Source organism: Chiloscyllium plagiosum, unplaced genomic scaffold, assembly GCF_037043375.1.
Source record: "Chiloscyllium plagiosum isolate Xiang-an unplaced genomic scaffold, Cpla_swu_hap1 HiC_scaffold_32, whole genome shotgun sequence".
Taxonomy (NCBI): domain Eukaryota; kingdom Metazoa; phylum Chordata; class Chondrichthyes; order Orectolobiformes; family Hemiscylliidae; genus Chiloscyllium; species Chiloscyllium plagiosum.
The window spans coordinates 9,295,283-9,322,037 of NW_028270170.1; the positions used below are offsets into that span (position 1 = coordinate 9,295,283).

A 26,755-nucleotide genomic window follows, 5' to 3' on the forward strand; every position below is an offset into this window, starting at 1 on the left:
GTCTGGCCTGGTCCATAACAATTCTCAGAGCGGCTCTGAGGAAACTGAACCATTGTCAAGGAGAAAGTGAAGGCTGCAGATGTTGGAGATCAGAGCTGAAAATGTGTTGCTGGAAAAGCGCAGCAGGTCAGGCAGCATCCAAGGAACAGGAGAATCGACGTTTCGGGCATCAGCCCTTCTTCAGGGCTTTAGGCCGAGTCAAGGAGTCTCCATGTATAAATAAAGGGTGACTTGGTGATGGCATACCAGCTTCTGTGGAGTTATCTCAAACCCCATGGCTGTGGGTCTGGAGTCCTATGTAGGCCAGACTGGGTAAGGATGTGCAGACAGCATTCCCTCTCAGCTCCATGGTCAATGTTCCATACACAGCAATCAGCTTTGGCTCACCAATCGCAACACTGACCTCCACTTCTGGAAGTCACTGCTGAACATTGACCTTCGAGGCCTGGAGAGCTGCTCAGAAAATGAGAACGAACGCTGAATGCAGGCTTCCTGCACAAAGGGATGACTTTACAATCAACAACATTGACATGGTCATTAGACCAGCCTTTAACTAATTCAGATCCCACCACCTGTACCCATGCTCTCCAGACCATTAACCTCCTGATATTTCCACTGTGCCACTGCCTATCCTAGTAGATTAACAAAATTAACCATCTCTATTTAGAAGTCCAATGCTTGATTGGGCTCCACAGATCCATCTTGAACCCATTATAATTTCATCATTAACCCTGGAAGGGAATTTCACGGATTCAAAACTTAAGCAAAGATGTTTCTCCTATCCTGAGTTCAAAAATTCATACATTTCACAGTAGAGCTATGTCGCTATGTTCCACCTCTCTAGTACTGAGTTGCTTCAAATGAGATTTTATCAAATTTGAGCTATGATGGATGTAAACAATCAACTTGTCTGCAATTATGATTTAAGTCTACTACCCTTTAAAACCTTAACGCTCCTTCATCAATTTTTATTTGACCTTTCAAAATAAATATGAAAGATAGCCAGCAATCAGGCTGTGGAAGAGGCTCCCTTATTGATCTTCTGTCATCTGTTACATGATCAATAATGTAAACAAACCTATAAAAACTCTGATGCTGCACTTACATATACCATTTTCACGGTAGAGTTTGACATTTAGCAAATCAGCAGCAAATACTTCAAACTAAGGTACCTATTCAATTTGATCCTTGGTAAGATCAAAGGTCATGGTAGAGCTGTGGGTGTTTCAAAGGGAAATCCACTTATCCTGCAGGATGGAGGTTAAAACACCATCAACACCAGCATCACTGAGGGAGCTATTCAAATAAACCATCACAAAATATATCGATTACTAAGTCATTGAATGTAAATCTTCCTCAACGTCTGGGGAAAATTTCAAACAGGAGATCGATGCAGTTTGGCTGGGAATCTCGCTGGCTTAAAACCTGAGAAATGGACAGAGAAACGCACAGCATCAAGAGGATGTTGTGTCTCTTTGAATTCAGAGATCATTTGGTAATCTGACTGATGAAATTGGTCTCAGCACCTCACTTACCTTGCAATGTTATCCCAGGAGATTGTCAAAGAAAATATCTTATACTGATAGGAACTCACTGTTGAAAAGGTGACAGAAACAAATTCCACCAACAGAGAACTGGATAAATATCCTTGAAGTTAAAGGAAACTTTTGCTGAGTTACAGAGGAAAGAGCAAGTTGGAAGTGTGGGATTAACTGGATAGTTCTCTGATATTACAATTGTAGTGGAAATGGACTATCAGAACTTAACCTTTCATCATTTGCTATTAAAATCTGAGGTTTTCATGGAATATTGATAGTTTTAGAATGGACACTGCTTACCCAAGATGGCAGCCATGATCACCTGAGAAAGGCAGGCAACTCACATGGAATATACAAAACCAGCTTCCTTGGAATTAGCATTTTAATTAGAGGCACTGAAGCAGTGAATTGTGAGAAATTCTCATTTCATGTTTTCCTCACACTTGCATGATTGCTTATTGGAGATGCAACGTTACCTGTGGAGTGTTCACTTTGGAAAGAGACATTGGAGTTCAAACATGTATATGAACTCTGTTTTAAGTGGATTTCCTTTAAGTGTCAAAGCAGAAAAATAATGTGGACTGATGACAGCAAGGATACAGAAATCCCTTATCTCCCACTGTCTGCCTGAAGCTCAGAAACTGACTGATGTAAATCAGCTTAGAACAACAACAATTGACCAGCACGTCATTAAGAAGGAAAGAAGATGGCAGTGCAGTTAGATTCAGGGTTCAGTCACACAACTGAGCTGAAAATGTGTTGCTGGAAAAGCGCAGCAGGTCAGGCAGCATCCAAGGAACAGGAGAATCGACGTTTCCTTCCTCAGTCACACAACTCAAAGGTCTCTTTAAAAAAAAACATATATACTGCTACTGCCTTTACCTTCTTGTCTGTATCAAATACAAAACTCCCCACAACCCAACTCTTCCAACATCACCTGCCCTCAAACTCCCTAATCTCACTCCCACATACTTTGTAAGCTGTTTCTTCTGTATGTGTTTGATGTCACATTTTATTATTTTTATGCATTACTAAGTCCTAAAGCCTACTTTTTCACTCAAGAAAACCTTGGAATTGGTTCCCCATTGTTTTTAATCTGGTTAACTAAGTTTAATTGCCCTCGCCAATATCGCAACTTCAGCGATTACACATTCCGCTGTTTCACTTAAAATGGCAAGGCATGGCCTTTCTCAGCCAATATGGAACTAATAACTAAAAGCCACTATCCTGACTCTCAAACACAGAGCTTTGCATCTACTTTAAATAGTTCACTTAAACAGTTTTAAACACTGTTAAGTACCGAAAGCAGTCTGATGGTTTTTTAATATGAGAATAAACAAGTGAGGAGCAGTTCTTTCTTTCAATGCAGAGTACAGGTGCAGATGCTGTACTAAATTAGATGGTTCTCTGAAAGTTATACACAACTGAGCTACATTCCTGTAATCTAATTGTCCATCAATCTGAAAGCATATGGGAGTGCCGCAAATGTTTGAAAATTACAATTGTTTCGCAAATAAAGGAAATCAGTAAATACAGGGTGTAAACGTACCAGAACTTTTTTCACATTGTTTTCCTGCTCCAGAAGATGTACAGGGTATTGGTTTTAATTCTTCTCCAAAAGAGTGCACCTTCAACATTGCAGCTCTCCCTCAATTCCGCACTGGACTGTCAGCCTAGACTATTTAACATCGCGTGGCATATTGGTGCCATGGCAATTCAAAGCTTAAAATGACCAAAATAAAAGCTATCTGCCAGAATTGTTGATATTTCTTTCAGAAATCTAGGTGAGGGGTCCTGCTGAGAGACCAAGACAGCACAAACATTGAAATAAAGAGCAGAAATCTTTTCTTAAGTCTGTCAATAAAGTTTGCCAAATTAAAAACTGGATATGGCAATGGGCTAATTAATTGCAAAGTGATCTCACGGGAAGCCAGCTGAAGTCAACAACCAGCTGCCAAAGCAGATAAAGACAAAATATTCGGCCCCTGGCTTTGATTATGAGACAGAAAAAGTATTCCAGATCCAACAATTCAAGGCCTAAATTAATTAGCTCTTCCAGACTATTGGCTTAACCACAGAAACATGTACTGAACCAATTTGACTCTCACCTTGAAGTCAGTCTGCCCTGTCTTCATGGTTAACACAGCATTTTGGAAGTGATGGTATTCTTGCCTTAAGCTGTCCATTCAAGTAGAGACCAGATGTTGCCAGTGCCATCACCAGGAGTGCTCGGAGATTACTACACTGAAGGAGGTGCTGTCTTTTGAGTGAGGATTTAAACTGAGGTTATATTTGCCCTCTGAAGAGAAATACACTGGGGCTGATTCACAGAATACAAGGATGGTTATCCTGTTTAATACAACAAGTGACCTACTCATTATTGGACCCTGCTTGTGAGACTTTGCGGTGTGCAAGTTGGTTGTTGTACTTAGTACATCGCACCACTTCAAATTCTGAAGGGTCACTGGACCTAAAACATTAACTCTGCTTTCTCTCCACAGATGCTGCCAGCCCTGCTGAGTTTTTCCAGCAATTTCTGTTTCTGATTTCCGCCACCTACAGTTCTTTGTTCTTTTGTCAAAATTACTTCTTTGGTTGGAAAGTGCTTTGGGAATTTGTCTGATTACGCAAGGTGCTATAGAAATGCAAATCTCTTTCTCATTAGGAGCTAATATCTAATATATTGGTTTCAAAACTTTTCTGTCGGACTTGGAAGTGTCCACACACTCCCATATTAAAGTCACAAAATCTGAGAAAAAGCAATGCCTTGGTCAGAGAAGTAAAATGCACGGTATTTCTTAAATGCTAAAAAGTTGGAAAATGTAGATGTGCAGAAGGACCTAGGTGTCCTTGTCAATATGTCCCTGAAGGCTAACACACAAGTGTAACAAGCGATTATGAAGTACACTGGAATGTTAGCCTTTATCACAAGAGTACTGGAGTACAGGAGTGGGAAGTCATTCCTCAATTGTGTAGGAGCTTAGTTAGACTGCACCTGGAGTACCGTGTACAGTTTTGGTCTTCTTATCTCAGGAAAGATATTATTTCCATCAAAGCGAGTTCAATGAAAGTTCAGGATGATGGGTCTGTTCTCAAACAGGATGCTGGGTCTGTCCTACAAACAGGATGCTGAGTCTGTCCTGCAAACAGGACTTGCGCAACCTGGACCTCTATTCTCGAGAGTTTCATAGAATGAGAGGTGATTTCATTGAACCTTACAAGTACCTTAGAGGGACAGGCTGAAAAGATGCAGATAAGATGTTTCCTGGTTGGGAAGTCCATTCAAAACTGAAGACAAAATTTTAAAATACAGGGATGCCACGTAGGTCCAAGATGTATTTTACTCAAAAGGTTGTGAACCATTGGAATTACTGACTGCAGAGGGTAGTGGGAGCTCAGTTATTGAGAATATATAAGGCGGGGATTGATAGATTTCTAATCACCAATGGTGCACAGGGGTAGGTAATGGCATACATATTCATCTCACCCTAAAACTCTACGCTTCTATTCATTTCTCCATCTCACAAGTTTCCTCTTAAATATGTCCATACTTTTTCCCCATGCTAATGAGCTCACCACTCTAACTACTTTCTGGGTAAAGTTTCTGTTGAATTCCTGACTGGATTTATCAATGAACCACCTTGTTCTCATAGCCCTGAGCTTTGGATTTCCAGAAATGCAAACATATTTTCTGTGTCTGTACCAAAAGACCCAGGTTCAAATTCCATCTGCTCCAGAGATGTGTAATAACATCTCGGAGCAGGTTGTTTAGAAAACTCCCTGCAATGATAGAGGTGGGATCAAGACACACATCATAAGATAGAGGAGGCCTGGTGATTTGGCCTGCACAAAAATAATTAAAGCTTCAAAACATTTCAGCACCAATCACTGCTGTACAACCTCTAGCTTGCAAACCAATGTAAAATTAAAATAAATTTTCAGCAGTAATAAGCCATCTGGAAAAACAGCATCCAGTCTCTTTATGTCACATCTAATAAGTGGCTCGCACCCAAGAGAGGATTTAAACACTTTTTTTTAGTATTTTGGCTCAGGCATTGCCATCTGTCCTGGTTAAATCAGGCAACTTGTGGACCTTAACTGCAGCTATTTCCCATTCGGTGAAAAAAAATAAGTTTGCGATGATAAAAGTAAAGCTGTCCCACACGGAATCCAGTTTCCAAGCTGTGCAACATGGCTTGGGCTAGACAGAGAGGAATTTGCTCAAACTCCTTGCTCTGCATTGTATCATAGTGAGACATAGTTTGAAAAGAGTTCTGTGCAGACATTGCATGAGGATATAATGAGACCGATGATAATACCTCCAGTCAAGATGTTTGCCAGTTGAACTCTGTCAAGATTAACATTCAAAGAGAAGTTGTGTTAAACTTATGTAGAATATTAATTAGATCGCACTTGGAATATGGTATGCATTTCTGGCCTCGATATTATAAAAATGATATGAAAGCACTAGAGGAGATAAAAACAAAATACTCAAGAGCCAGAAATGACAGATTATGCCTATAAGGAAAGATTAAATGGGCAGAGATTCTTTTCTAAAGAAAAGAGAAGATTAAAAAGTGGCCAATAGAGGTAATTAAGATTATGAAATGGTTTGATAGAGTTGATGTAGGGAAAGTATTTCCATTTGTGGGGTGAGACATTACCATCGAGCCATAAATATAAGGTGGTCATGAACCAATCCAAAAGAAAACTCAGTAGAAAAGTCTTCACCTAGAAATTGATGAGAATTTGGCCTCATTATAACAAGAAGGAGTTGAGGTGAACAGCATCGGTGTCTTCAGTGGGAAGCTAGATACCCCACGAGGGGGTAATGGATTGACAGAATATGTTAATGGGATTGAAGGTGGAGAGTGGGAGAAAGCCAATGTGGAACATAAACACTGGCATGGGTCTGTGGAGCTGACTGGGATACTTCTGCACTCCAAATACAATGATATATGAGAAAAATATCCAATTGGATATAGGACTGGAGTTTCCAGTTGAATAAGGTTCTGGAGTTTGGAAGGGATTATGAACTAATTCCAACAGAGGAACTGTCATCATGAAGAATGAATGGGAACAACTGTCAAGGTAAAGCTCAAAAAAATTAAATATCTTATGCTATATCATCTAGGGATCCCAGTGATTGACATGGCATTAATTATGTCTGTCCAATAATATTGGCTAAGTTTTGACAGTTCTCTTGTTCCTGGGAACTTTTCATAATGTCAGGTAGTGTATCGCAGCTGCCAGTCATGATTGATGTTCATACTGTTGATCACAGTATTTCAGGAAGCTATTGATGAGAAACTGTCCTTTGTGAATGAAGGTGAGAACATCATTGCTGGCAATCAGAATATTTCTCATGTTTTCTTCCCATCAAGCAGTTGAAAACCAAATAGAAACTCAAATTTGACATAAACCTTTTTCTGTGCTGTTCTGCTAACATCCCTGAGCTCAGTTCAGTTGAGCATATCATCTTGTTGACACTTACAATTTTCAAAACAGCCACTTCATGGAATTCTTGTTACAGCCGCGTTGTAATGAAAGGTGCAAAATTGACATGGATGGTGTTGCGCTGAAATTGTATTTCCCAAGGACATCACTGAAGCTATCCAATGTTTTTTCAGTTAGGACACCACTCATTGGGCCTGCATCTCTCATGACAGGGTAAAAGTGAGGACTGCAGATGCTGGAGATCAGAATCAAGATTAGAGTGATGCTGGAAAAGCACAGCAGGTCAGGCAGCATCCGAGGAGCAGGAAAATTGATGTTTTGGGCAAAAGGCCTTCATCGGCAATCCTGATGGAGGGCTTTTGCCCGAAACATCGATCATCCCTCATGACAGTAGAGGTTGTTCTGCTATAAACTGCGTTTTGTTAACACAAATTCACTGTAACGCGATTGACAAATTGGGAACTTGGTTTCTAAAGCACAAACTTTTAACATGTGTGTTGGCTGTAACACAAGTACATCGCCAACACTTTAAGTGCTGTTTCTGAAGCAGCCATTGCGTTATAAAAGAAATATCTGTAAGTTAAACTCAGCATTTTTATTTAAAAATTCATTCATGGGATGAGGGCATTGCAGGATAAGCCCATCCCTCATGGCCCAGAGGCTAACCACATTGGTGTGGGTCTGGAGTCACATGTAGACCAGACCAGATAAGAATGGCAGTTTCCTTCCCTAAAGGACATTAGTGAACCAAATGGGCTTTTCTGACAATCAGCAATGGATTCATGGCCATCATTAGACTCTTAGTTCCTGATGTTTATTGAATAAATATTCCACCATCTGCCGTGGCAAGATTCAACCAGGTCCCCTGAACATTATCTGGATTAACAATCCAGCAATAATACGATGAGTTTTCATGTATCTCTAGGTGAGGAAACTAACATATTTTGGTGCCTGGGTTGAACATGCTGTTCGTGAAGGATTGGTGTAGAAACTCTTGGGCCATGAGGTGCAAACAGAACGATCTAGAGAATAAGAAACCCCAGTGAAGCTAGGACTGAGTGGTCACGGATTTGTGGGAATAGACAATAGTCAATGGGTGCAGGAGTAGGCCATTCTGCCCTTCGAGCCTGCACCACCATTCATTATGATCATGACTGATCATCCTTAATCAGTATCCTGTTCCTGCCTTATCTCCATAACCCTTGATTCCACTATCCTTGAGAGCTCTATCCAACTCTTTCTTAAATGAATCCAGAAACTGGGCCTCCACTGCCCTCTGGGGAAGAGCATTCCACACAGCCACTACTCTCAGGATGAAGAAGTTTCTCCTCATCTCTGTCCTAAATGGTCTACCCTGTATATTTAAGCTGTGTCCTCTGGTTCGGCACTCACCCATCAGTGGAAACATGTTTCCTGCCTCCAGAGTATCCAATCCTTTAATAATCTTATATGTCTCAATCAGACCCCCTCTCAGTCTTCTAAACTCAAGTGTATACAAGTCTAGTCACTCCGTCTTTCAGCGTAAGGTAGTTCCGCCATTCCAGGAATTGACCTCGTGAACCTACGCTGCACTCCCTCAATAGCCAGAATGTTTCCTCAATAGCCAGAATCTTTCCTCACATTTGGAGACCAGAACTGCACACAGTACTCCAGGTATGGTCTCACCAGGGCCCTGTACAGCTGCAGAAGAACTTCTTTGCTTCTATACTCAATCTCTCTTGTTATTATGGCCAGCATGCTATTAGCCTTCTTCACTACCTGCTGTACCTGCATGCTCACCTTCATTGACTGGTGTACAAGAACACCCAGATCTCTTTGTACTGCCACTTTACCTAACTTGATTCCATTTAGTCCATGGGGTCATCGTTGGTGGGAGGGTGTGAAAATTCATGAGTCAATAATCATAGTGATAGTGTGCCCCATGGAGACGCATCTACAAATCATGGGGTGAGGGGGGGAAGGTGGGAAAATAAAATCAGGAGAGTCAGTGAGGGGAGGAGGAGAGTAACTTTCAACCAGGTGAGGCCTGTGGTATCCTCTTGAGGACATTGAATGTTGTACTTTCTGCCATAGAGGATATGCAGCATTAAGGTCTGCAGTCAAACTGGCTGATGCAGTAGGCAGTAACTTTGCAATTTAAATTAGACCCTGCTCCTCTGCCCCAATTCAGCAGGAGGAGGAGGGAGAAAATTAAGACTGAGAGGGGATGTAGCATTAACCCAGCAATCCCCTTCCCATCATAATGCCCTATTTTCACCAGGGAGGTGGCAGGGGAGGAGGGGTGTGAAACCAGCCCTACATTATATTGCTGTGGCAGTACTGAGGGAGTGATGTGCTGTCTTTCATATGAATCAAAGCTTTGTCCAGAGGCATCAGATGGATTTCGCAGATCTATTGGATTACTGGAGAGTAGGAACCATCCCAATGCTTGAGCTTATATTTCTCTCTTAAATGGCACTAAAAAATCCTGAAGAACCGCATTTTCATCTCATGGCCAAAATTTTAAAAATACAAGCTGTGTTTTATACAGTGGTGGTCAACTGTATTACAAAGCATGCTAACTGCTTTGACTTGAGCAGTTTGAGTCTATGCTCACTCGAGTTAAGAAGAATGAGAGAAGATCTAACCATGGTATCTAAGGGGATTGACAAAGGAAACGTAGAGTAGTTGTTTCCTCATTGTGGGGCGATCTGCAGCAAGACGTCACAGTTTTAGGCTTAGGGGTAGCAGATTGAAAGCAGAGATGAGAAGAAATGACTTCTCTGGAAGCATTGCGAATTTGTGGAATTCACACCCCTCAGAGCATGTTGGATGTTGGAATAAAATAAAGAAGGAGACAGATTGTTAATGAGGGATGGGTTAAAGGATTAGGAGGAGAGGCAGGAGAGTGGAGTTGAGGCCAAGATGAGCTCAGTCCATCTTAAATGGAGACAGCGGCTGGAGGTCGTGAATTGTTTATTCCTGCTCCCACTTCTTCTTCCTCTGTTTCATTATTATGTTATGCCCTTGTTCCTGTTGGACATTAAAATCTCATTAAAGAATTAAACTATTTTATTAAAGTCTTTCTAGCTGGAGTCTAGTATTTGACAGAACCACTTAAATATATTCCAGATGACTTTTTTCCCCTAAATGCTTACTTTCCTATCCTTACCTTTCCATCACTCTAACACCAGCTGACCATTTTGCACATGGGAGCAACTTCATGAAAAACTTATTACTTGGCTGAATTCCAAACTTGATTAGTCAGTTTTTTTAATGGAAGGAGAAACGCTGATTGCAAAAATTGAGTGTGAAATGAGAAGGGGTTAGAAGCAAGAAGCAGACCCACATACTGAAGGGCTGAAGGGTCTCTTTGTGCATTGTGTTATTCTACAACACTGCTCGCCGAGCTCTCACACTGTTGGAGGAATTAAAGAGTCGATGAGGAATCAGTAAATTAAAGGACCAACCAATAAAAACAGGCAGTGTTAACACTGTCAACAGTGACACCAGCCAATCATACCAAGGCAAACTTGATCTTCATTTTCTGCACTATTGGAGGGGGACAAAAATAATTACTTGCAATATAATTTTCAGCTTTTGCTGAGCGAGTTATTTTGGTGCTGTTTGACGCATTATCAACCAAATTGAAAATTGCTTCAGGTTCTTTGACTGGCTTCATTCAATGTGAATCTGAGAGTGACAATGAATGGGTTGCTTGTCTCAGGCCCACAGTGCACAAAGCCTGGTCCATATGGATCAAGGAACAGTTCTCAAGCAGCACAACTCTTCTGACACCAAAGCAGCTCATGTCCACATGCAGCAAGACCTAGGCACCAGTCGGGCTTGCGCTGATAACTGGCAATATTTGCTCCATCCAAGTGTCAAGCTATGACCATCGTCAATAAGAGAATCATAATTCCCTATCCCAACAACAGAGAATTTACCTAGGCGAAAGTGAGTACTGCAGATGCTGGAGATCAGAGTCGAGATTAGAGTGGTGCTGGAGAAGCACAACAAAAGCCTGAAACGTCCATTTTCCTGCTCCTCGGATGCTGCCTGACCTGCTGTGCTTCTCCTGCACCACTCTAATCGTAACAGAGAATTTAACCATCACCTTTCAAAAACATCACGTCATTAGTGGATCGTCACAGCGGGTCAGGCAGCATCCATGGAGAGAGAGCAAGCTAACATTTCTCAAGTCTAGCTGACTCTTCATCAGAGCTGAAGTGAAGCGTGGAGTACTATATGCTGTAGTTTGGGAGGGGGAATGATGTGGGGTGAGTGAGTGTATGGTGCTGGTGGAGAAAAGATGTTGGTAGTTAAGATTAAGTGATCAGAATATGGGAATGGCAGATCAATGGTGTGTCTAACTGCCAGACTTGAAAGGACAGAAGTCTCACTGGGGTGGGAGGAGGGGAGAGAGGACATGATAACAGGAGTCCAAAAGTGTGGTGCTGGGAAAGCACAGCCGGTGAGGCAGCATCAGAGGAGCAGGAGAGTTGATGTTTCGAGCATAACCTCTTCATCATGAATGTGGATAACAGGATGTAACAAGCTAAAAGAAAAGGAAGGAATGGGAGACGGTTGACAGTTTGAAGGTGTTGAACTCAGTATTAAGCCCAATAGTGGCTAGTCTGAAGATAACATGCTGCTCCTTCAGCTTACACTGTGATTCACTGGAACACTGCAGCAAATGGTGCTGATGAATTGGCCAAGAACAGACGTGTGGGCAAGTGAGCAGGGCGGCGTGTTAAAATGACTGGCTATGGGAAGGTCAGGGTCATGCTTGTGGACAGACCAGAGGTGTATATCACCACCATGAGCTCCAATGGTTCAAAAAGGCAACTCATTACCACCTCCTCTTCATCAACTAGGAATGGAATGGCCAATAAATGTGAGTCTTGCCAGTGATACAGACATCCAGGAATGAAGACATTTTCTAAAAGTTCCCAAGTTCACTTTCTACAAAGGTCCCCTCATGTAGTTACTTTACCATATCTCAAACTAACTTACATCTAGAAGCTTATCAAATCAGGAACAACTGCACACATAGATATATTGTAAATGACCAAGTTGGGATTTAACTATGATAGACTTCAAGGCAGCAAGCTGTAATCTTTTTACACCCAGAACCCTATGAACACTTCACCTTCCTCTGTGCATCCCCAACTCCATCAATGGTGCTCCATCTTGGTTAGAGCTAGCTTTAATTCCCTTTCTGAACTTTTCCATCTCACCATCTCTCTTGTATAATGTTCTCCTTGGAATGCCTCACCAGTTACGTCTTTCAGTGGTCCTAAAATAGCTACGTGACTAGGTATTGAATTTTGCCTGATTGCTGTCCTATGAAGCTCCATAGAGTCCTACAGCATGGGAACAGACCCTTTGTGTTCAACAAGCCCACGCCAAACATTATCCCAAACTAAACTAGCCCCACCGGCCTGCTCCTAGCCCATATCCCCCCAAACCTTATCTATTCATGTAATTATCCAAATTTCTTTTAAACGTTGTAGTCCCACCCACATCCACCACTTCCTCAGGAAATTCATTCCACACACGAATCACCCTCCATGTAAAGTTTTTGCCTCTCACGTCTTATTTTAATCTCTCTTCTCTCATCTTAAAAATCTGTCCCTAATATTCCATTAAAAGATGCTCTATAAATACAGTTTGTTTTTGTATTGTATTGAAAGGACACTGCAGTACATAAACGCAATAAAGCCACCTTACTAACAGAACACAGGGATTATCTCTATTTTAGGAGCCATGCCAATGACAGTCCTCTTTTCAGAACTTATGTCTCTTGTAAACCTTTTATTATTACATAAAGCTTTTGTCATAATTCCCTTTCATTTCTCAGTCAGCCCATTAACTTTATTAAACATATCTAAAGATTAGGTTGTTGATCTCCTCACAGTCAACACTGTATGAACTATATCACCTATACATCCCAGTATCTTTACAAAGGCAATGCTTCTCTTCTGTGTTTGCCAAATCAGTCTACCTTCTTAGAATGAAATGAGTGCCATACTGAAGTTTTAATTAGCTATTCCAAAATATTAAGACCGAAGCTATATTCGGTTCAACTTCCACGCAACCACAGTGTGCTCTAAAATAATGTAAAACACAAGCAAACTTCCATGATGTACCCTAGTTGGCCACTACCATTCTGTACCAAATCTAAAGTTACTACCCAACACAACTCACATCCCAAACCGGTCCTCACCACAAAGATCTCAGTTCCCAGAGTCAGCTCATGATCCAGATGAACTGACAGCTGAGAAATCACACACTCATTTTTAATGTGGAGCAGATCATGTGATGTGTTCATTTTAGGCTTGTTTTCCAAAAAAAAAGCCAAAATTTAAAATGATAGATATTGACACTAAAATAAACTGTTGCATAATTTGTGACTACCAGTGGGAGTTCAGAACTCAATGATCCTTTTTATTTTCCCCGTGCAAAGCTGTGTGATTTCATAAAAGGCTTGCCATTTATCAAAGTCTTCACATCCCTCAATAAATGCTTGGAATGCATTTCTGACTAGTTTTTAAATCATTTCAAATTCTGTAAGAGATACAAGTTAGCACCAGAAACAAATCATTAGTGGTTGGATTCGGCAGTTTAGACATAATCACAATTGGGGATCTGGGGTGAACCGTTTAGAACCCAGAGTGTGGATTTTTCTGCCATAACATTGATTGTTTGTAAGAAGGCATTTGATAGCATTCTTAGGTCTAAAGGGGATCATAGGGCATTGAGGGAAAGCAGGGAGTAGATACTGACTTAGATGATCAACCATGATCATATTGAAAGGTGGAGTAGACTCAAAGGCTGAATGGCTTTGTCCTGTTCTCTATGTTTCTACATTGTTGCTTTTAGTCTATTACAGAAAAAAATATACAGCTACATTCATGCTGAACAACTCACCCAACCATACAAGGAACAGTGTGATGGGTATTGTGTGGTCCAGTGGCCACCATCTACTGCTGCATGCAATTTACCAGTTCACCCAATCATAGTACATGAACAGCCACAATACTGTAATTTCTTACAAACTTTGTTCCATAGGGAAATTGAAAAAAATCATAAATTTAATTGGAAAAGGATCATTGCAATGCAAAGGTTAATTCCTTTTCATTTAAAATTTTAATATGGCCTAAACATTTTCATTATGTTACTAGCTTAAAGCCAGGTGCTGTCTTCTTGTTACAATAACATCAAACAAGATGCACAGCCTTAGGTATCAGAGCAGAAAAAATTCTATAATTGCAAAAGCTATAGGGGGGGTCTCAGCTCCAATGTGCTTTGTTTTCAGTTTTTTGTTCTGTGGGTTGGATGGGTTGAGTTGACAGCAGTTCCTATCAGCAAAAGTGAACTGTGACACTGTCAGATTGTCAAGAAAATCCACAAATGGTTCATTAATGTTCTTCTGTCAATTGGAGTTTAAAGGGGTTAGGTGTCTTTTATTTTACCTTTTAATAGTCTGTGTCTTTTATGACACCTTTTAATAGTCTGTGTCTTTTATGACACCTTTTAATAGATCATTTTATAAATGCTGCATTCCTCTTCTGTCAAAATGCCTTCAGTTCTTACTCTGCTTTTAACTGATTGGAACAATAGCTGTGCAATCTGATTGTTCTGCCTGCCCTCTACAATATCTCTTGGTAACTGAGGAAGAAGGGCAGTGGGGGTGGGGGGAACCACTACATGAAATGACACCCTCCACAAGAGACAGATTTGCCATGAAACCCTGATGGTTGCTGGGGACGGTACAGATGGATAATGTTCAAACTGATAGCTCCAAAGGATAATGATCATCATTGGAGGAGAGGGTGGTGTCGAGACAGTTCACTGTTGAAATTAGTCCAGGCTAATCGTTTGGTGACACTCAAATCCCATCATAGCAGGTAGTGAAATTTCAAATCAATTAGTACACAATCTAGAATTGAAAGCCAATAATGGTGACCATGAAACTATCTTTAAGTGACTTAAAAACAAATCTGCTTCATTAATGTCCTTGAGGGAAGGAAACTCGCTGTCCTTATCGAGTCTAAGTTAAAACTCACACAAGACTCGATTATAGTCCAACAGGTTTATTTGGAAGCACTAGCTTTTGAGGAGTTTTTTCTTCATCAGGTAGCTACTCGACAATAAACTTGTTGGACTATAATCTGGTCTGGTGTGATTTTTAACTTTGTCCACCCCAGTCCAACACCTGCACCACCACATCATGGCTTATCATGTCTGACCAACACATTACTCCAAACCCTAGAAATGTGGTTGGCTTTGAACTCCCCTCTGAAGTGGCCATTCAGCTTAAGAACAATGAGGGATAGGTAACAAATGCAGGTCTTGGCAGTGATGCCCAAATCCCATAAAAGAATAAATTGAGAAAAAGGACAATCCTCAGTGAAGCTCTTCCCTCTAAGAACAATGTACTTTCGAGCTAAAAAAACACGAAAGAGCTGCAGATGCTGTAAATCAGAAATAAGAACCGAAATTGCTGTAAAAGCTCAGCAGGTCTGGCAGCATCTGTGGAGAGAAATCAGAATTAACGTTTCAGGTCCAGTGACCCTTCCTCAGTACTTTCTAGCTCCTGGCACCATCCTGCTAGCAAAGATATTACCCAAATTGTCTCCAGTTACTAGCATGATCTGTTGAGATGTTATTCTGAATACATGTTATTTGCGAAGTGGGACCCATATTCATGGTGTGCATTTTGCAATGTGTGTTACTTTCCTTGTCTTCTGCCAAATGTTCTCTCCTCTTTTCTTGAAAGTTCCCACTCATCCAGTGGAAGTAGACCCTCTACTTTGTTCCTCTGGTCTATGTCCTCTATATTAATCTTTACCATTTGTGCCAATTCTGTGGAGCCATTAACTGCCTCCTGTCTCCAGCTTTAAGCTTTGAGTTTCTGCCCCTCCTCCAGTGTTACCCACTTCCCCTGCTCATAGGCGCTGAGGTCAATTGTAGCTCCTGTCATTGTTATGAGTGGTAGCAGCTAACTCCATGAATTCATTGAAATCACACCAGGATCTCGCTGATCTCAAATAGCTGTCATTCTAACCCCAGCAATCAACAAAAAGAATAAAAGGCAATAGAAACTGCTAAGGAAGCTCACTCATTAATCATGTAATGTTCTTATAGTGAAGTAGTCTTGTAAACATCACACCTACACACTGTATGACAGTCCACGGACAACACGTTCCATTAAGAGACTGGCATATCGCATGCATTAGAAGCTGCACACAAAGTGATAAGAACAGAGCTTGTTCTTTGAAATACTTTGTTTTAAATTGAAAACAAAGGTAGAAACAGCTTTCGTGTCCTGAAAGGCATTGAAGTAAAAGTAGCCATAGTCTCACTCTTGTATTACAGAAAGACAACTAATGGCTGTTTAACCTGAGGGTCACCTTGCCTAAGGTGAGGGGAGAGATTGCGACAGAAGGGTCTTCTTGGTGACCTCAGTTGGCACAGGAATTGAACTAATGCAGACGGTGTTGCCCTGCATTACAAGCCAGCCATCTAAGCTAACTGACGCCCGACTGAACGGACGACCCACCCCGTGGTGAGTTATATTTTATTATATATAATTATTTTATATATAAAGCAGAGCAGCACTGCACACTAGGGGTCTGGATGTAGGTTTGCTCACTGAGCTGGAAGGTTCATTTCGTCACCCTACTAGGTAACATCTTCAGTGGGCCTCCAGGCGAAGCACTCCTGATGATTCCTGCTTTCTATTTATATGTTTGGGTTTCTTTGGGTGGGTGATGTCATTTGTTGTGATTATGTCATTTCCTGTGGTGATGTCACTCCCTGTTCTTTTTCTCAGGGGGTGGTAGATCCGGTCTAACTCAATGTGTTTGTTGATAGAGTTCTGGGTGGATATACAATCAGGTTATCTGGCATTGAGCAAAACTTAATCAGACCTATCAGAGTAGTGGTCAGACCACAGATTTAATGCCACTTGCAGTCCTAGTCACTGAGACGCAAGTAACTGGTCAGAAGCAGAGCAAAGAATTTCCACATGGCTTTTACCGAGTGTCAGTGATCTGAATTACAAGAAATGGAAATGTGTTGCTGGAAAAGCGCAGCAGGTCAGGCAGCATCTAGGGAACAGGAGAATCGACGTTTCGGGCATTAGCCCTTCTTCAGGATCATTCCTGAAGAAGGGCTAATGCCCGAAACGTCGATTCTCCTGTTCCCTAGATGCTGCCTGACCTGCTGCGCTTTTCCAGCAACACATTTCCATCTCTGATCTCCAGCATCTGCAGACCTCATTTTCTCTTCATGAATTACAAGAAAGCCAGGAATATTTTCGGTTTTGGAGCCTGAGAGAAAAGTGTCTACACTACAGCAAAGTACTGCATTGCCTGTACTTGTGGTATAGCTCTGAAACAGCAGGTGAGCCCCAGGTGAACAGAGGAAGTACCTCAGGGATACCCTCCAGGCCTCACTGTGTCATTCCCACAGACATAGAGGAATCACCAGCCAGCCCAAGACCGTCCAAAGTGGCGGAGGAACATCCAGGAAGGCATCAAGTACCTCGAGGCTTGCCGTCGGGAAAATGCAGATGCCAGGTGAAAACAGCGAAAGGAGCACGCTGCCCCACCAACCCTCCAACCATCTCCTTCCCATGACCACTACCTGCCCCTCAATGTAACAGAGTAACGCTCTGTACAGTCACCTACAGACTCACCCTGAGAGTGAGAGAGAGTTATCCTCATCTGTGAGGGACCATCAGTGGTGATGATGATACTATATAAATTCAAGTCATTAACTATATAGCAACTCTACCAGCCTATGAGTTGGGAGGCTGGGCTGGACTTTGGGGGAAAGTAATACACTTTATAGTAAAGTATATTTATTCAGTTTACAGAATCTATTTCTTACATTTCACTCTCAAATATACAATACCCTCATGTCAAAAGTGAATTGAATATTGCAAAAGTGGCTTAAGACTTAAAAGAATATGAAGCAACAGATATAGATACCTGCCTAGATATACTGACTCAACTGATCATAGACTCCCAACAGTGTGGAAACAGGCCATTCAGCCCATCAGGTCCATACCAACCTTCCGAAGAGCATCCCACCACAGACTCACTGCCGCTACCCCACCCCTACGGTTCCCATGACTAATCCACCAGGCCTGCACATTCATGGACACTATAGCATGGCCAATTCACCTAACCTGCACATCTTTGGACAATGGGAGGAAGCCCATGCAGACAAGTGGAGAACATGCAAACATTACACAGCCAGTTGCCCGAGGCTGGAATCAAATCCAGGTCCCTAGCACTGTGAGGCAGCAGTGCTAACCACTGAGCGACTATACCCCATGATGGGACTACACTGTGAAACAAGAACAGAGCATTTCTGAGTATGCTGCTCCTTTGATGGATTAATTATTATAAATTCCCTTGTGAATCTTATTGACTGGAGTGATAAATCGGAAATAAAGGCACTGCTGGTTAATCTTGGCCTGATGCTAATGGGATAAGTGCTGCATTTCTGCAAAACTTGAAGTTCTCAGCTGCCTACACAGGAATCTACTTTCTGAACTCTGTTATGTGAACTGTTAATTAAGGGTTACTTTGAACTGAAAGTGTTATCAATCAATCTTCTGAGCTACATCAAGGTACAGGAAAGGTTGTAGACAGACTAAAGGAATACAGAAGGCGGAGGAATGACCTGACTGAGATTGTTCAGATTGCGAAAGGGTTTAATAGGCTAGACTAGTTCAGTTGTGGGGAGACTGGAAGTAGTGGTCATAAATCCAAGATAACCACTAATAAATCCAAGCAGGAATTCAGGGGAAACTTCCTTATTCAGAGAATGGTGAGAATGTGAAATTCACTGGGACACAGTTGAGGCAAATATGATAGATGTTAAGAGGGAGTTGGATAAATAGATGCGAGAATGGAATAAAAGGATATTTTAATTGGGCGGCACGGTGGCACAGTGGTTAGCACTGCTGCCTCGCAGCGCCAGAGACCCGGGTTCAATTCCCGCCTCAGGCGACTGACTGTGTGGAGTTTGCACATTCTCCCCGTGTCTGCGTGGGTTTCCTCCGGGAACTCCGGTTTCCTCCCACAGTCACAAAGATGTGCAGGTCAGGTGAATTGGCCATGTTAAATTGTCCGTAATGTTAGGTAAGGGGTAAATGTAGGGGTATGGGTGGTTTGCGCTTCGGCGGGTCGGTGTGGACTTGTTGGGCCGAAGGGCCTGTTTCCACACTGTAAAGTAATCTAATCTAATCTAGTAATCTAATCTAATGAGGTGAGTGAGGAGACTTGGAAGGAGTACAAAGAGCAGCATAGAGCTAGAGAGAGTGGGTGTGTGTGAGAGTGTGTGGGATTGTGTGTCAGAGTGTGTGTGTCAGAGTGTAAGAGTGAAGTGCTTATTTCAAGGCAAACAAACTTATGCCTGAAACGATAGCTATGAGGTGCAATGAAAATGGGGCATGCTCCAGCAAAATGCAGGAAGTGCAAGGATCTGAAGGTCTGGCCTCTCTTGCAAGTCCCTCAGGAAAACAGCAACCTTCACTGCTCTACCCGCTTCCAGCAGCACTCCGAAAGCTTGTGATTTTAAATAAACCTATTGGACTATAACCTGGTGTCATGTGACTTTGTCCACCCCAGGCACATGCATCTCCACACCATAATACTGGAGGGCCTTGGTATTTAAGTCTCCAACTTGTAACTTGAACCCACAACCTTCTGATTTTCAGAAGTGAGTACTATCCTCCCAGCCACAGCTGACACTGTGGTGAACAAAAACCATTAGGTTAGAAAATGGGGCACGTAACAAAGCAGTCTAAGAGAACATGGAATAGGCAACCACCCTATAACAGGGTTTTTCTGCAGGTGCACTCAAGGATTATGGGGCTTTTATTGAGCGAGTTAGACTGATGTGATTCTCACTGTGTCTACAACCTAAAATGGCCTCATTCGATAAACAAAAACAATTCTCACACCATCCACGATAGATCCAGAAACAAAAAAAAATCATTATTCAGCTAGCTTGCAAAAACAAAGGATGGATTGCAAGAGGAAATTAGCTTCGATGTTGTTGCCAAGTTTCATGGCAGCCATAGAAAGACCTGAGTGAAGCCAGTGCTGAGGTCCTATTTTTGGTCCTGGAGATTTCAGCTAGTACTGTATTGGTACTCAAATAATAAGAGGCATCTAACGTACGGCCAACCAGGTAGTAATCTATGATATATAAAAACTTAACTCCAATTGCCAAGAACGCTTCAAAGATAGGTTTCTTAAAAGAGCCACACACCAGAATTTGATTAGGATTTTTAGAATGGGGCAAGTATATATCAAGAGTACATAAATGGCAGCAAATGAAATGCAGAGTTCTTTGCAGTGTTGACCCTTGTTAAAGTTGAATGACCTTTTTTAAATATTAATTTATGGGATGTTGGTATCACTGGCCATTTGGTGTCAACCACATTGCTGTGGGTCTGGAGTCACATGTAGACCAGGCCAGGTAAGGATAGCAGTTTCCTTCCCTAAAGGATATTAGTGAAGCAGTTGGGTTTTTTCCTGACAAGAGTTTCCGAATGTATTAACTATTAGACTCATCAATTCCAGAGATTTAATGAGTTAAATTCCACTGTGTTAGGAATCAAATCTGGGTCCCCACAGTCTCTGGATTAATAGTCTAGTGAAAAAAGCTATGAGGTCATCACCTCATCAATGGGAGGTGACTAATGGCACAGGTGTGAATACAGCCTGAATCCATCTCCACAATTCAACGGATGTTAAATCCATAAAGTCAGGAGTTCTAATTTACTTATGGAAGCAAAATGAAAGCACTTTCTTTTTTAATGTTTAATCCTTCAAGTTGTGGGTAAACTAGCAAGACCATATTTACTGAGCTGGGAGACTGGCTGAGAATGGCCAGGATATTGACATAGCGCCCTGGGGACATGTGACCAGACTCTTCAAGCCCATTTGACAACATCTACACGTTGGACAGGAGAGCAATTAGCCAGCGTTTTATTTTTCTCAATTATCTAGGGATTTTTTTGGTTTTTTTTCCCCTCGAGATGGAATGGGGCAGAGGGGAAACAGAGCCATGAGGAAAAGAAGTAAACTTTAATTCTTTCATGAGCTGGGGGCGTGTCACTGGTGAGGCCAGGCTTCATTGATTAACCCCGAATTGCCTACGAATCCAGTGGCTTACGCAGCTCATTCCGAGGGGCAGTCCAGAGAAAACTATGTGGATGCGTCAGCTAGAGAGTCACATATAAACCAGAGTGGAGTCAGGACAGCAGGCTTGTTCTCATTAATGAACCAGATAGGTTTTATCACAGCGATCACAATAGCTTCACTGAAGCTATTTTTAATTCCAGATTTTTACTCTTCAATCGAATTCAAATTCCACCAGCTAACCTTGGGCTATTTGAACCCTTGTCCCCAGAATATTAGGCCAGGCATCTGGATATTAGCCCAATGACATAGCCAGCATCATACTATCTCTAGATATAAGGTGACACCATGACAGATAGAGCAGACATTTTGGATGCATTGGCCTGCAACTGCCCTTTTGGGGATGACACAGTGGCATCCCTATGACTCTATGGTTAGCACTGCTGCCTCACCGCGCCAGGGACCTGGGGTTCGATTCCAGCCTCAGGCAACTGGCTGTGTAGAGTTTGCACATTCTCCCTGTGTCTGTGTGGGTTTGCTCCAGTTTCCTCCCACAGTCCAAAGATGTACAGGTTAGGGTGGATTGGCCATGGAAAATCGCCCAAAGTATCCAGGAATCTGCAGGCTAGGCGGGATAGCCATGAGAAAAGCGGGGTTACACGGATGGGATGGGAAGCTCTTTGCTGGGTCAGTGTGGACTCAGTGGGCCAAACGGCCTGATCTCATACTGTAGGGATTCTATGATGTTCACAAGGTTGTAACATGTGCCTACTGTCTTTGAGACGCGAGTAACAGCTCTTCTACTATATGGGCAGTGGTTGCTGTGATAACACTAATCCACACAATATAAAGAAAAGGGTCATAAAAAGATGGAGCATCAAACCAAGCAGGAGAAAACATCCGATCCATATCATATCAGATACTGCCATAATAACATGTGAGAAAAGCCTTTAGCCCAGAAACCTGAACTCACTTTCTCTCTCCACACATGATGCCAGACCTGCTGAGTGTTTTTCAACAGTTTCTACTTTTATTTCAGTCTGCCAGCATCAAAGCTAGGAGGCATCAGTTTTACTGTATTAATAAGCCACACTTAACAAAATCTTCAATCCCCTTCTAGAGTGATTTTGTCAGGATCCTGTGGGTTTCTACGATGTGAATGTGACTGTACCCATTAATGTCTACGCTTTATCTTCTCACAGCTCTGTTTCACCTTGCGTTTTAATTAGGTCTCTGTGCCTCTTATGATGTACTTTCATGCATCAGAGCCACCTGAATGTTTAAACTCACTGATAGTTAGGCTTTAATTCCTTCACTTCCTTGAAATAGGGTCGCAAAATTGGGTGAAATTAGCTGCAAGAAAGTGTATGCTGGAAAACCATGTGTTTATAAATCAGCAGTGCAAACCTACAAAGAGCAAATTAAACAGCACAAGTAAATAATAAACACAAGACTTTTCACAATGCACCACGCTAAGAGCAGTTAACATGGATCATTAACTGAACCATTAGTGTCTCCTCCCTCTGTGAAACTTCATTCAACTGTCTGTATGTGGCGCAGACACCTGAAGGTGGGTATTCCATCAAAGCTGCCTGACAGTAAAGGAGGATTGAGTGTTCTCTCTACCAGAGGAGACTGCTGCACACATTATTAGTTTGTCAGAGTTTGACATTTTTGAAATTCATTTTTTCGGGGTCTGGGAGATCATGGTTTGAACATTCCCCTCTTTTGGAATTCTAAGCCACAATTTCCCTTCTATTTAACCTGCATCTATTCACAGAGCTAACCCAATGCAAGATGGAAAATTATCTTCACAGTGTAACTGAGGAAATGGAGAATTCCAATCAGAATGTAAAACCTGTCAGCCATTCAGCTCACCTTGCCTGTGCTGGCTTCTCAAATGAACCCTTCAGTTAGGTCCACAGACCGATATCCATATGTTATGTGGGCAGCAATAGATTTTCAGAGATTTATAAAAGGTTTCTTTGTACATCTGGAGTTTAGCACCTGTTTTCACCTCTCCTATCTGGACACTTTCCCTGTCCAGAAGCCAACATCCCACTCAGAAAGAACCCAGTCCTTTTTACAGCAAGAAACTCAGCAGTGAATTAACCAATCATCCACTGACCAACAGATTCAGTATAATAATAACAAAAATCAAAAAGGGGGTAAACACTTTGTTGGGGGGGGGGGTGATGATGGGGAAGACAGGCTTTGACCATATGCAAACAGACCTTGCCAAATTTATTACCTGATATACGTAACTACGCAACTATGATTAAAGATCCAGAGAAACCAGCTCTTTTTTGTTTGTAAAATACACCCACCACCAGTTAACCTCCCAGTTAATAAATTACAGATACTGCCCATTCGGGACAAGAACAAAGAAAATCAAAGGAGGAAACAAGGCGGTTTAGTGGGGGGGAGGGGTGAACTGAGTGAACATAGTGTTACTTTGGATCCCATATAGAGTCATAGAGATGTACAACATGGAAACAGACTCTTTGGTCCAACTTGTCCAAGCCAACCAGATATCCCAACCCAATCTAGTCCCACCTGCCAGCACCCAGCCCACATCCATCCAAACCCTTCCTATTCATATACCCATCTAGATGCTTTTTAAATGTTGCAACTGTACCAGCCTCCACCACTCCCTCTGGCAGCTCATTCCATACACACACCATCCTTTTTTTTTTTAATTTTCCCCTTGGGTCTCTTTTATACATTTCCCCTCTCACCCTAAACCTATGCCCTGTAGTTCTGGATTCTCCCATCCCAGGGAAGAGACTTTGCCTATTTACCCTATCCATGCCCCTCATGATTTTTTAAACCTCAGCCTCCGAAGCTCCAGGGAAAACAGCCCCAGCCTATTCAACCTCTCCCAATAACTCAAATCCTCCAACATCCTTGTAAATCTTTTCTTATCTAGGGAAGGATTTGTTGTTGTTGGAGGGGTCCATAGGGGGTGTACAAGAATGATCCCAGGGAATGAAGGGCTTGTCATTTGATAAGCAGTTGAGGGCTCTGGGTCCATACTCAATGGAAGTTAGAAAGATGAGGAGGAGATCTGCTTGAAACTTACAAAATACTGAGATGCCTGGATAGAGTGGACATGGAGAAGATGCTTCCACTGGTACAAGAGATTAGGATGCAAAGGCACAGCCTTTTGGGGAAGGGATGAGGAGAAATTTCTTCAGCCAGAGGGTGGTGAATCTGTGCAATTCATTGCCACAGAGGGCTGTACAGACCAGGTCATTGGAGTGTATTTAAGACAGAGATTGGTAAGGGGATCAAGGATTATGGGGAGAATGCAGGAGATTGCGGTTAAGAAACATATCAGCCATGATTGTGTGGCAGATCAGAGTCATTGGGCCGAATGGCCTCATTCTGCTCCGATAGTCTATGGTCTTATGATTATTGGGGGAAATAATACAACCCCAGCCATGCAGTGTCCACTGTCCCTGAGTGCTTTGAAGCTACTGGCAAAAAATAAAATATAAAATAAAATAATAACGCGATCACCAATTCACCAAAGAACCCAGCTTCTCTTTTAAAAAATATATAAATAAACCCACCACGACATTTACAAAACACCCAATCAATCAAATGAGGAAAATACCTCATTTTCCTTTACTTTAGAAATGCACCAAACTAAGCCCTCACCAAATTAACAAAGTACGGGCAGTGCTGACAAGGGGTAGTGTAATAATTACAAAAACGGAAAATGGAGAGGGGAAGAACAGGTTAGGGAGGGGTGTTACTACATCAAGGTAATATGGAGTGAGGGAGGGAGAAGGACTAATACACTCCAGCCCCCGTAGGACCCAAATCGAAGAAGCCAGCTGTTCATCTTTCATTTTGAAAGATGTGCTACCAAATCACTTCAGCAACTATTTATCAAATAACAGCTAACACATTGGCCACCAGTGTGCTGTAGATCTCTATGATCTATGAATCTGACCAGGAGCAGGGTAAACGGCCAGCTGTGTATTTTTTAAGTCAACCTGTTCAAACATGTTACAGCATGTGGCTGGAGCAGATGTGACTTGAACCCAAATCTTCTGTGCCAGAGACAGGGACATTACCACTGCACCTTAAGACATTCAGCACTTACATTTAAAAGGGAGGAAGAGATGCAGGGGGCTAAATTAAATAGAATTGGAGAGTGAAACAGTGTTTCCCAGTCCCCACAGTGACCCCCTCTCTCTGAAGTGTTGTGGAAGTTGATGCTTTCTGTATTCTCCTTCTCTCTCTCTCTCTCTCGGGCACTCAGGTCTATGACTGCCTCCTAGACCGGTTTCCTGGACCTGTTGACGTGAGAACTCAGCACTTTATTTTATTTTCTGTTATCACACACTACCAAACTGCTTTCTTCCCCATCTCCCAATCACCCGTGGTATTTTTCATCGATTAACCGCTATTAATCATGTTCCAATTGATGACCTTACATGCAAAGCATGTTAAGGGGCAGTGCAATGACATTAAAGGTGAGGGAAAGGTAGGAACAGAGGAGGGAGGGGATTAAATCAATATGGAGTTGGGGGAGGGAGTTACAACACACCCACTCCCTGCAGTGCCCACCTTTCTCTAAAGAAATTGAGCACATCTATGGGGATCACATGCTCAGTCTCAAGGACACTGGGCACAAACGAAGCCATGGAAGAGGGGTAGGCTCATCAACTATGACCCCCTCACTGCCCAAATCAACCTTTGCTGAGATGCTAGTACACATCTTTGGAACAGGTGGGACTTAAACTTAAGCTTCTTGGCTCAAAGGTAGGGACACTACCACTGTGCCACAAAAACCCTATCAAACCTAAGGAGCAACGTTTTCATGCAGATGCATGCATGGAATGAGCTGCCAGAAGAAGTGGTGGAGTTTGGTACAGTTACAACATTTAAAAGGCACCTGGATGGGTATATGAATAGGAAGGGTTTAGAGGGATACAGGCCAAATGCTGGCAAATAGGCCTAGATTAGGTTAGAATATCTGGTCGGCATGGACGAGTTGGAGTGAAGGGTTTGTTCCCATGCTGTACATCTCTATGACTCTGTGACTATAATTCAAGCTTCATCTGCCTTGGCGGGATTTGAACTGATGACCTCAGAACTTTCCCTCCGAACCCACAGCCTAAGTACCACATCCGATGGGTATCATCTGCTCTCCAGGGTTGGCATGGTTTACCCTTAAAGAGGCCAAAATTTCTAATAACAATCGCTGGGAAAACCTAGCAGATCTGGCAGCATCTGTGGAGAGAAAGCAGAGTTAACATTTCAGATCCAGTGACCCTTCTTCAGAACTGATACTAGCCCAGAAAAAGTTGGTATGTACTGAAGATGGGGCTGTGGGGGTGAAGTAAACAATAGGTATAGATGGAGACCAGAGAAAGAGAGAGGGAGAGGGAGAGGGAGAGGGAGAGGGAGAGGGAGAAAACAACAGTAGGATAGAAAGGAACACGTAACGGTCAGCCTGGGGGAATCAATAGCAGGTAGTGGGCAAGTTAGTAGCTGATAATGGGTTGTTTGTAGTAACAGTTCATGTAATGGCCTGGTGTGTGGGGGTTTGGGTAAGGAGATGGATGTTGCATGTCCAGGCTGTAAAATTAG

General features: G+C 42.3%; 1 protein-coding gene across 1 annotated transcript in view; it reads right to left on the reverse strand.

The window, feature by feature from the left end:
- The window catches only part of LOC122539786 (plexin domain-containing protein 1-like), a 276,627-nt gene that overhangs the window by 247,187 nt on the left and 2,685 nt on the right, over positions 1-26,755 (reverse strand). The gene's annotated exons all lie outside the window — the stretch shown is intronic.